Source organism: Hordeum vulgare, chromosome 7H, assembly GCF_904849725.1.
Source record: "Hordeum vulgare subsp. vulgare chromosome 7H, MorexV3_pseudomolecules_assembly, whole genome shotgun sequence".
Lineage (NCBI taxonomy): Eukaryota > Viridiplantae > Streptophyta > Magnoliopsida > Poales > Poaceae > Hordeum > Hordeum vulgare.
In genome coordinates this window covers 16,089,232-16,099,877 of record NC_058524.1, presented here as the reverse complement: position 1 = coordinate 16,099,877, position 10,646 = coordinate 16,089,232, and the positions used below count along the sequence as shown (strand labels likewise).

At 44.9% G+C, this 10,646-nt stretch overlaps 1 pseudogene; it reads left to right on the top strand.

Annotated features, from left to right (window-relative positions):
- Positions 1-2,368: 2,368 nt before the first annotated feature.
- On the top strand, positions 2,369-4,902 carry LOC123408051 (annotated as a pseudogene).
- Positions 4,903-10,646: the final 5,744 nt, after the last annotated feature.

Below are 10,646 nucleotides of genomic sequence, written 5' to 3'. Positions count from 1 at the left end.
TGTTTTTTAACGACGATTGAGCACCCGCTGGATTTTGCAGCGTACAGTGGCACGTTAAATTATACAGCGTTTGAAAAACAACCATCCTTTTGCGTGTGCTGAGCATCTCCAACAAGCGTCCAAAAACTGCTCCGCGCGCTAAAAGATCCGTTTTTTGGGCGCCGGACTGCTCCAGCAGAAGCTGCAAAACACTGCGCGCGCTAAATATTTTTGGACGCGCGTTTAAAAACGCTATCGCGCGCAGCATATTTGGTGCGCCGGCTTACGCGCGCAGCAAACTCTGAGCTGCTGCAGATGGGACCGCTGGATCGGACTGGATTGGGCGCCGCACTAACGCGCGTCTGTTGGAGATGCTCCGGTCCCCACGCTTCAAAACTGCTACAGTGGCGCGCTAAAAAATTTATTGGGTGCGGATTTTTTACGTTGCCATTGGAGATGCTCTAAAACGCTGTTTCGGGGCTGCAAAATTTATTTAACGCACAGCGCCACCGCGCGTCTGTTTGAGATCCTCCAAGGATCTCTCGTTACTAATTAAAGAGTTGTTGTATGCGATGATCTGCTATTTTACAGTTTTTCAAGCTAACTATGCCCTGGCGTCAAGGTTTGCTATAGTTTAGTCTTGATGAAGCCGATTAAGTTTCTGGCCGCCGCGTCATGGATGCATCTGGTTTACCAGGTTCTAGACTCACTATCGCCGTTGGGCATTCGGCTCCCGCCGCGCCGCTCAGCACCCCGTGGGTTTGCGCACGGACCGCCGGCAGGTAAAGCCATCCGGGTCACCATGTCTCGACGGAAGAACAGAGATCGAACAGTTGAATATATGTTTTTTTAATCGAAAGAAGCGTAGCAACAATCAGCATGCCGACGATTTTACCCAACTCATGGTACTCCATAGTATTTGAAGGTCGTACTCCTTTGGTTTTGTGTTGGAATTCCAACTTAGATCACCCATATGATTTAATTAAATAAACGGCTCTTAGTTAGCCAAACCGAGCACTTCTCCATGGCGAACCTGGATTTGCAGCGGAACATTTTCCTGTTAAATTTTCCTGCATGAAAAAAAGACATCAGAAGTTCAGTAATAATGTAAGCTCATCCCAATGACAACCGGAAGGAGCCCAACTGAAAAGGTGGATATGGTTAATTAGGAGATATGCGGCAATGTTCAGAAAGTTGGTTACATCTGCACAGTAAGCGTGATGCCTCTGAAAAGGCGTGCAACTCCTGAGTAATAGAGTTTCTCATGTTAGCTAGCTGAGCTATGCATAATCTTTAGTTGTTCACATGCATATCACAAGTATACGGTGGGGGTAAATAACCACTTAGTTCTAACTAATATTTCAACTCATTTTTTGAAGGAGTCAAAGTTGCATCCCTTTTTTTCTTCCCAAACTCATGATAGAGGAGGACACTAAGACATGGCTTTGTTGCTCTTCCCTATTCAGTTACTCGAACTCTTTTTCTAACCAACATTTTGAAGTTTTTTTCTCACAAAGAAAATATATTGATATCGCAAATCTGATTATACCCGGGCTCTGTACGAACAAAATGATCAAAGGCATCAAGGATACACACATATAATAAAAAGAATAGCAACAAAAACAGACCCTGCCACAGTCATCAATCACTAGCATCAGTAGCACTTTAACCTGCACCGAACACCCATCTTACAAATGGGGCTTTCCAAAAGCAACGCCTTCAAGAAAAAAACAATGCACAAGCGTTGTCGATGTACGGTCGAAGATCTTGGGTTTTCATCATCGAGATGGTTATGCACACTTTGATCAGTGGGCAGTTTTCCTTGGATACAATCTTAAATATAAGGTCAATGTCTGCTCAAATCTGCAGCAGTGCATTTTCCTGTTGAGACATGCAGTACACTTCAGTAATCTGAACAACTATTCACATATGTTTTGGGCTTCTTCTATTACCTCACCTATAAGATGCAACAACACAACCAATTACCCCCCCACACACACACAGCCCCCGCGTCGCTCCGTCCCCAGGGACGACACGGGCGGCGACCCCGACCAACAGGCCCCCGGCGCCCCCACCCTCCTCCTCCCCTCGCCGTCGCTGGTGCCTCCCGCGAGCAAAGCTCGCTTGAAGCTGGCGGCGGCGGGGCCGGTTCTTTTCTCCCGCGGCGGCGTCCTCCACGAGTTGGGGATCTCATGGCGGCGGGCGACGAGCAGAGTGCGACGGCCGGCGCGTCGTCGCGGCTCTTGCGTCGGTGTTTCGGGGTGAGGTGGGTGGGCTGCTCGGCTGCTGCGACGGCTGTCCAGGAGCGGGCTCAGAGGCTCAGATCGGGGCGGTCCCGATCTGTCCGCTCCGGCGACGGGGCTGGCCGTCGGGGTTTGCTTCGGGGCGGATGGTGCGCCGACTGGTGGTTCGGCGCGGAGGCGCAGTGGAGTTGGTGCCCGATCTGCCCTTCCTGCGAGAGCTTCGGCTTTGGAGGTGGATCTGAGGCTTGACTGTGGTTATGGCTCCTCTCTTGTCCCAACTGGGCTTTTGGGGCCATGGTTGTGGTGGTCATCGTGGTAGTGGTGGAGGTGGCGGCTCTAGAGGTCGCCCCGGTGGTAATAGTGTGATGCTCGTGTACGCGGTGGTGCCGGTCTCAACACGAGCAATCCACCATGGTTATGCGTAGGCCGTGGAGCCCTTCCGATCTAATTGGTCTGGTCTCGCCATTGTTGAATACAAGCGGAGTCAAGGCTCGGTTTGCAGGTTCTCTTTGGCTTGGCTCCCTTGTTGGAATTATACCCTAGATGCAATGATAAATAAAGTTATTATTATAATTCCTGTATCAAGATAATCGTTTATTATCCATGCTATAATTGTATTGAATGAAGACTTAGACACATGTGTGGATACATAGACAAAACACTGTCCCTAGCAAGCCTCTAGTTGGCTAGCCAGTTGATCAAGGATAGTCAGGGTCTTCTGACTATGTACAAGTTGTTGTTGCTTGATAACTGGATCACATCATTGGGAGAATCATGTGATGGACTAGACCCAAACTAATAAACGTAGCATGTTGATCGTGTCATTTTGTTGCTACTGTTTTCTGCGTGTCAAGTATTTGTTCCTATGACCATGAGATCATATAACTCACTGACACCGGAGGAATGCTTTGTGTGTATCAAACGTCACAACGTAACTGTGTGGCTATAAAGATGCTCTACAGGTATCTCCGAAGGTGTCCGTTGAGTTAGTATGGATCGAGACTGGGATTTGTCACTCCGTGTGACGGAGAGGTATCTCGGGGCCCACTCGGTAATACAACATCACACACAAGCCTTGCAAGCAATGTGACTTAGTGTAAGTTGCGGGATCTTGTATTACGGAACGAGTAAAGAAACTTGCCGGTAAACGAGATTGAAATAGGTATGCGGATACTGACGATCGAATCTCGGGCAAGTAACATACCGAAGGACAAAGGGAATGACATACGGGATTATATGAATCCTTGGCTCTGAGGTTCAAATGATAAAATCTTCGTAGAATATGTAGGATCCAATATGGGCATCCAGGTCCCGCTATTGGATATTGACCGAGGAGTCCCTCGGGTCATGTCTACATAGTTCTCGAACCCGTAGGGTCTGCACACTTAAGGTTCGACGTTGTTTTATGCGTATTTGAGTTATATGGTTGGTTACCGAATGTTGTTCGGAGTCCCGGATGAGATCATAGACGTCACGAGGGTTTCCGGTATGGTCCGGAGACGAAGATTGATATATAGGATGACCTCATTTGATTACCGGAAGGTTTTCGGAATTACCGGGAATGTATCGGGAATGACGAATGGGTTCCGAATGTTCACGGGGGGGGGGGGGGGGGGGGGGGGGAGGGGGAGGGGGGGGGGTAGCCCACTCCAGGGAAGCCCATAGGCCTTAGGGGTGCCGCACCAGCCCTTAGTGGGCTGGTGGGCAAGCCCAAAGAGGCCCCTGCGCAAGGAGATAAGAAAATCAAAGAAAAAAAAAGGGAAGTGGGAAGGAAGGGAAGGACTCCACCTTCCAATCCTAGTTGGACTAGGATTGGAGGAGGACTCCTCCTCCCCCCCTTCGGCCGAACCCCTTGGGGCTCCTTGAGCCCCAAGGCAAGGCCCCACCCCTCCCACCTATATATACGGATGTTTTAGGGCTGATTTGAGACAACTTTTCCACGACAGCCCGACCACATACCTCTAAGGTTTTTCCTCTAGATCGCGTTTCTGCGGAGCTCGGGCGGAGCCCTGCTGAGATTAGATCAACACCAACCTCCGGAGCGCCGTCACGCTGCCGGAGAACTCATCTATCTCTCCGTCTCTCTTGCTGGATCAAGAAGGCCGAGATCATCGTCGAGCTGTACGTGTGCTGAACGCGGAGGTGCCGTCCGTTCAGCACTACATCGGAGCGGATCGTGGGACGGATCGCGGGACGGTTGGTGGGACGGTTCGCGGGGCGGATCGAGGGACTTGAGGACGTTCCACTATATCAACCGCGTTTATTTATGCTTCTGCTGTGCGATCTACAAGGGTACGTAGATCTGAAATCCCCCTCGTAGATGGACATCACCATGATAGGTCTTCGTGCACGTAGGAAATTTTTTGTTTCCCATGCGACGTTCCCCAACATCCCTCCCCGGAGTCTGTAGAGGTGGTGAGATTTTAGGCTCTGGGCGAAAGCTTGTTTGTTCGACGGGGGTCGATGCCGGCAATGTTGGCGCTTGCGGGCGTCCTTTTCCTCCTTGGAGGCATTGTCGAAGAGCTACCTCTCACCACTGAGTCCTGGCCGGTTTGGATTGGAAGCGGCACTGGGGTTGTTGGCTAGGACGGACCATTCTCAAGGTTCGGTGGAGTGGTCTTGTGCGGATCTGGGTGAAAGCTTTGTGATCGACGGAGGTCGATGCCGAAGACGACGATGGTGTCAGGTTATACTGCTTTCCTTCTTGAAGGCGTCTTTGAAGATCTTGCTCACTATCATTTCGGACAGAGGTTGTGATTCGTGGAGGTGGTTTGTTCGTGTTGTATCGATGGTTGTTTTTTTCTTTCTTTGTTTTCTTTTTAGTTCAATGGTTTTCGGCCTAGTTTTCCTCATAATTCGGACCACTCTGTATTTCTTTTCCCTTTTAATGAAATCGGCGGAGCACCTGCCATGCAAGTCTAAAAAATAGTAAGATGCAACAATAGTCTTTTCAACATCTCATAAGTCATCACCCGATGACCGATGAAGGAGCACAAATACAAATGATGTAAATGGTCCATAATTATATATAGAGTGATAGAGCAATATTCGAGACATCCGTATATTTCAAATAACCCAAACACATCACAGTTTTTAGTTACACCAAACCAAGAAACAAGAATTATGTACATGGCTCCACTTTAATTTATTTCTGCTTGGTGGACACACTCAGCATTTCTCTGTCAGACACATTCATAGTTTGATTCGAACAAACTGAACACTTGTCCGATGGGATATAATCTGATCTACGGATGTTGGGTTTGCAGAAGCATCTTTTCGTGTCCAATTTTCCTGGTTTCTCAGTACGTACACACAAATGCTTGGAGCTGAGTTGGGATTGTCCATATTTTCTTTCAGTTTCTTCTAAAATCTCAACAAATGCTTGGAGGCGAGTTGGGATTGTCCATATTTTCTTTCAGTTTCTTCTAAAATCTCAACTCATCGCCAAGGAAACACATCAAATCTTTAGTACTGTGTGTACAATGGTACTTAATAATCAATGGAAGGAACACCTGCAGAAAAGATCTATATGGTTTGGACATATATAAAGAGATGGAGTGGCAATGTTCAAAACATCGTAAAAGTAAATAGCAGCGTGATAAGCGTGATGCTGTGTGCTGAATGGTGTGTAGCTCATGGTCATGGGCACTAACAATTCATGTTCCTGACACTAACAAGCTGTGCATAGTATGTTTTCAATCGTTCACATGCTGATCATATGCTAAGGTAAATAGTCATTTTGACTTCCCTCAAAATTCTCAGCTCATTGCATTGGGGTGACATTTAAAATATACTTATATATACTAAAGCCGCAACGATTCGGTTTTCCTGATTTTTTTGACTTTTTTTTGACATTCATTGTTCATTTTCACGTCCACATCAACATCAGTAAACAGTAATCCAGTGCAAAGCAAACATTACCCCCTTTGTAAACAATAATCCCATATCGCAACGATTCGGTTTTCCTGATTTTTTTGACTTTTTTTGACATTCACTATTCATTTTCACCAGTAAACAGTAATCCAGTGCAAAGCAAACATTACCGCCGGTTGTAAACAATAATCCCATATAAACAATGACCCACTATATACTAAAGCTGCAGCGATCCGGTTTTTCTGGGTTTTTTGATTTTTTTACATTCACTATTTATTTTCACGGCCACGTCACCTGATGTGAACAGTAATCCAGCGAAAACAGTAACCACGACGACGTTAACCGTGTTGTGAACAGTGACCCCGTCTTTTTATCCAACATCTATTTACGTCCAACAACGAATAGTAACCCCGTATCCTCCGGTTGCGAACAGTAATCCAATGCAAAAAATAGTAACCATGCGCGATGTTACCCTTGTTGTGAACAATAATCTCATATAAACAGTGACCCATCTTTTTATCTAATGCTTATTTACGTGGCCAACAGCGAGTAGTAACCCCGTAGCCCCGGTTGTGAATAGGGTTTAAAAAGGAGAAGATGGTTTTTTTACGTACATAGGTTTTCACATTTCTAAAAAGAATTTTATGAAAAGTATTAGTATTTATGAATAATGCCATTTATTGTTTTTTGTAAAATAATATATTTATGAACAGTATCCATAAAAATGGCTTCTTTTTACGTATTGTATATCATCATAGGTATTTACATTTCTAAAAAGGAGATCTTTATGTATATTTTATTGCCCTCTTACACTACAGGTACTCCTATATCATTATTATTTTTATTGCTTAGTAAATTGTTTATGGGTATCCTTTAATACAATTATATCATGCTATTTTTAGACTTATTTACAGATAATTCCTAAAGTGAAAAACGCACAAATCTAATGGATTAGGTAAATACGCATAGAAAAAATAAAATTGAATAAATACCAATTTATTAACTTAGTTTGACCTGATCTATATACATATTTTGTAATAATTAATTTTACCTAATGGCATTGCTCCTTGATAATAAAATGATCGTCTTTCCACTCCAATTTTACCACGAAGCCAAAATCCAAAGAAAAGATTGCATCTTGGGTGCCAACCTTCTTTTATTGTTTAAAATGGTACTGCTTAATTTATTTTTCCTTAGATTCATTCTTATGGATTGTTGTCCCAAGATTTATTTTCCTCGAACGGTTTGAGTTAGGTCTCATTTTAAGAGAACATTAAAACTAACAAACTGGAACAAATAATCCGAATAAACCGAAACACTATTTTCAAAACAGTCACTTCGTATGCAACATTGCTTCATGTGACCAGTGTTTCAATGCCCACTGAATAAACTGCAATATACCAACATCTATCAAAAATAAAAACTTTATACATAAACTGTAAACTGAAATTGTACCAACACATAGTATCCGCGTAAGCAATAAACCGAGGAAAATACAAAGGAAAAACCTGAGTTTTTCTACTATTAACATTAACGATTATTATATTTCTTTTTGTATTACCTATCTATTAAAGCTCTACAACTATTATGATCGTTGCCAGCCACACCATCCTTCGCTCACCATGTGTACGATAAGAGAAATCTCACTCTATCAGCATTACTCACACGTACCAAAAAACACCTCTGATGCTACTGATTCTAACATTGTCCGCTTACTAAAACTCCTAGATGAGTGCTATGAAGATATGAAAATCAAATATAAATATAAGACACATAGGTCATGCATGAACAAGTCCCTGGCACCGAGATAAAAAATCAATAAAGTTCAGAAAAATATAACACTGATTCACTTCTCTTATTGAATATCGCCAGGTCTCACATGTTAAAGAAATTCCGCAAGGACAAAAAAAGGTGGACCACTAATGATTTACCCATAGACAGACTATAAATGATTTTTAATTTATTGCATCGTATTTAGAATTATTTGTTTTGTATTGCACCTGTACTATTTAACTCTTTGCCATCAATAAATCATGATTTTTTCAAAACTTTAATCGCATGATCCTTAAAACACACTTCCATTCTATTAAGAACATGAAATGGACACCACTGGCAATGGTCTTTATCACTATATACAAAAAACAAGTCAAGCATCTCTACACCCGTAGACAAAAAGACAACCACGACGGATGTAAACATGTTATAAACAACTTTATTACATCAGTGAACCGTGCCAAAACGAAACTGCAACTCTTTTCCATCCTATAAAACCCAAACAAAAATAAATAAATCAAACCAACTAAGCATGAAAAATAATACATGCATGCAATAAAAAAATTGAAGTACTCATTCGAAATATAAATAAGCCTTCCGACGGGCGCGGCGTGCACCGCGCATCTTCGCTGCTAGTATTACAATGACTGCATAACATTTGGCTGTTATACTTGTGCTTCACATACTGTTTTTTCTAATGCTCTGTTTCAAACTAGTCGAAGGTTTAGATCTGTCCTAAGTAATCAAGTCTATATAGAAATAGCCTCACGCCCGTGTGGTACCAACCAAAAGAGGCTTCACCGCCACCCGTCTGGTCGACGGGCTTCGGCGGCGGCTAGGGACCATCACAAGTAAAGGATTTAGGAATCATAATTTGAACACTAATTCCGGGTTAACTAACTGACCTTTTTTTTTTTGCGGGGGGAACTGAATTATTATTTTGCATTCAGATCACAACAATTATGGCTTGGTTCTGCACACTTTGACCAGCCAGCAGTCTTCCCTTGAGACAATATGGACAATATCAGGGCCAATATCATGCTTTATACCTGCTCAAATTTGTAGCACTGCATTTTCCTGTTAAGATGTTCTAGCGCGTGCTGGACGCGCAAGTAATCCGAACAACTATTCACATATATTTTTGGTTTGTTCTTTTTTCGATAAAGGTTGGATTTTATTGCGTCAAAATGAAGCATCAAGAGTATACAAACACATTAAGAACATATCCGATCTCTACATAGCTAAGATGCACACATAAAAATCACGTCACCTAGTAGCAAAATCATATAAAATCAAAGCTATGCATATGCGAGGAAAAGAAAAAAATCAAAGCGATCAGATCAGAAATCAGCAAACTACAACAATGGTCTTATCCGCACCAGCCATTTCATGACACCAGATGGACGCCATGGTTCTTCAGCAGCAACACATTAAGAAACGGTATATTGCTCAAGCGTCGCCGTCACCGGATTCAACAAGCCAAGGCCAGAAACTAGGTTTTCACCCTGAAGAATCAATATGAGCATATCCGAACAATGAATTCAACAAAGCAACGACATAAAAATATCATCATTGACAGATATAACCAACTCGTACCAGACCTAGGCTTTCACCCTGAAGCTCGGGACCGGGTGCTCGAGTAGCACCACAATGGATGTCATACGTGTAGTCATCACCACTTTTTCGCACCATAATGGATGTCATACGTGTTGTCACCATCACTTTCCGCGATGGCTTCAGTCTCACATGCGATGCACGGTCGCCCCGCTGCACAACCATCTCTCCGTGTCAAACAATTGTCCATCGTGTGCATCTCCCTGTCGAAAGTCAACCACCGGATCTAGAGGAAGAAACCTCACGAAGACCTTTGGGTGACCACCACAATCACGCCGGCTGTCACGCTTCCCGATGAGAAGCCACACATAGGCCCAACTGCCGCATCCGGCAAAGCCTACTCTGCGTCACACAGACCCAGCATTACCACCGCCACCTGCTGATGTGCAACCATGCATAGTGGTAATCGTCGAGACCAACACCAACGCGTCGCCCCAGCAGCCACCGCGAGGGCTTTGCTCAGCGGCACGCAGGCATGCAACGGCGAGTGGAGGATGCATCGAGGAGTCGGAGCTTGTGGCATCGGCCAGATCGATGAGGAAATACAGCCGACGCTTGCCTGCACCACGACTGCCCGAGATTTTCGAACATGCCCCATGCCACTTGACTCGAGGTTGGCGTGGAGGAGGATCATGGCTCCCTCGGCCAGCCCTTGCCGAGATACGCGCCAGGGAGATGGCTTGGAGATGGGGTTTTCGATCTAGTGCTCGATCCGGAGACAGCCCACGTTCGTGAGCCCCTGACGAGACCCGCTTGTTGGGGCTGCCCTCCCGCGACACACGCCGAGGCAGCCCTCCGGCGACAAAACGCCCGACGGAGGTAGAAGAAGATGAACAGAAACACTTGGTTATGGCGACGAACGCCCCGGCCGCCGAACGGCCTGTATGTTGGCTTCTATTCCACTCAACTGATTACACACACCTCGGTGGACACACCACACACGTACATGGCTATATATAGCCTCACACACGCACGCAGACAGCCAGACAACAACCTGCCCGGCTCTTATGCACACGACCTGCTCCACTACATGCACTCACGCACTAATAGCTGACTTGATCACCCATGATCCACATGACCTGGACCTGCCTCTCCGCACGAACGGAACTGCAGCTGTCCATGCATGTATGATGATCTGATCTCTTTTGCTGCCGCTTCTTCAGC